Source organism: Rhagoletis pomonella, unplaced genomic scaffold (genome assembly GCF_013731165.1).
Source record: "Rhagoletis pomonella isolate Grant_MI unplaced genomic scaffold, Rhpom_1.0 Rhpom_scaffold_00005, whole genome shotgun sequence".
In the NCBI taxonomy this organism is placed as follows: domain Eukaryota; kingdom Metazoa; phylum Arthropoda; class Insecta; order Diptera; family Tephritidae; genus Rhagoletis; species Rhagoletis pomonella.
The window spans coordinates 25,691,353-25,693,236 of NW_023458559.1; the positions used below are offsets into that span (position 1 = coordinate 25,691,353).

General features: G+C 48.1%; 1 protein-coding gene across 1 annotated transcript in view; it reads left to right on the top strand.

The window, feature by feature from the left end:
* Positions 1–1,884, top strand: part of LOC118738799 (proclotting enzyme-like) — a gene marked incomplete in the record, with an annotated part of 90,879 nt that overhangs the window by 87,258 nt on the left and 1,737 nt on the right.

Consider the following 1,884-nt stretch of genomic DNA (forward strand, 5'->3'; position numbering starts at 1 on the left):
CTTGAGGACCTTGTTGCGGCTCTGTACTTTATTGACAATAGCGGTTGAGTGCGCAGAGAAGGAGAGCAGGCTGTCGAATGTTACTCCGAGTATTTTGGGGTTATTCACCGTCGGAATTGGTGTGTCATCGACGTGAATCCCCAGCGGTAGCCTGACCTCCTTCGTCCAGGTTGTGAACAGGGTCGCGGAGGATTTCGTAGGGGAGAGGGCTAGACACTTTGCAGTGAAGAAGCGAGAAAGTTCGGAGAGATACCCGTTTACTTTCGAACACAGGTCATCAATTCCATTCCCAGGCGCCATGATCGAGCAATCGTCGGCATAAGAGACAATCGAGACTCCCTCTGGTGGTTGAGGGAGCTTTGAAATGTAAAAGTTAAACAGTAGCGAGGAGAGGACACCACCCTGAGGAACCCCCTGTTTTATTTTTCGCTGTTTACTCGTTTTGTCTCTAAACATTACCGACGAATGTCGACCACTCAGATAATTTGCCGACCACCGTTTGAGCCTCTGTGGGTGAGAGGAGGCCTCTATATCTTCTAGTAGCGTGGAATGGTTGAGTGTCAAAAGCCTTTGACAGGTCCAACGCCACTAGAATCGTTCTCTCACAGGGACGGTACGATGCACTTTACGGAAACCATGCTGATGCTTCGCTGGGGTCAGGTGGTTTGTGAAGTACGGGAGTAGCAAGGCCTCGAGTGTCTTCGCTACCGGGGAAAGGAGTGTTATCGGACGATAAGAATCTCCTTTGTTGGCAGGTTTCCCCGGTTTGAGCAGTGGGACCACTCTCCCCACCTTCCAGATGTCTGGGATGATGAGAGTGGCCATTGACAAGTTGAGGACCTCCGTTAGGTAAGCTACCCCCGCAGGACCCAAATTTTTCAGCATCAGCATGCATATTCCGTCGGGACCCATGGCTTTGGAGGCTTTCGCCTTCCCGATGGCCACCTGAACTTCACCGCAAGTGAAAGCAAGGGGGGCACAGGTTGTTGGCAGTTTGTGCAGCCTTCTGGTCACTCGACGCTTGGCTTTGTCCACCGGAGGATGCAGTATGAACTGCCGGCTAAAATAGCTCGCGCATCGCTCCGGGTCCGACGAAGCATGGTCGCCGAAGGAAATTTCGACTCTGTCGTCGTGCTTCGTCGGATTAGACAGTGACCTCACGGTTGACCAAAGCTTGCTCACACCAGAGGTGAAATTACAGGTCTTCAGATGCTCCTCCCACTTCTTCCGCTTATGTACGTTTACTAGTTGCCGAATCTCCGCGTTGAGATCCCTGATACGGGGATCTCCGGGATTGGCCTGACGAAGGCTATCACGCTCATCGGCTAGAACAGCCGCTTCGGCAGGGAAGCTTGGACGTGGGTCCGATATACAACCAAGGGCTGTTGTTTCGGCGATCTAACCCCGTTTAGGTCGGCGAAGTATCTCAGTAGCTTATGTCGGAAGGCTGGCTTTAGTATAATGCGGCATTCCCTTTATTCTTTAAACGACAAGAAATTTTTTGGTGAGATTTAATAAGAATATTGTCTTGCTAGTATCGGAACTATTTCTTGCACGTTTATTTGCCAAAAGTTGTTCAACGGTTCTGCGCCAGTGAGTCATTCGCAATCGTATGCTGCGTGTGCCGATTTATACTAAAGCCAGCCTTTCGACATAAGCTACTTTTCCATACGAACACAGAACAAGTAATTTTTAGCAAAAAAAACCGATTTAAAAAATTTATATATATATCTATATATTTCATGATCCAATGATCGGATCTAAACCAAATTAGTATGGGACCACCTCTGAGACACTACCTTTGCAAAAAGAATTATTGAAATCGGTTGACGTGGTGCAAAGTTATGCGGTAACACACATAAAAAAAAAAAAAAAAAAAAAAAT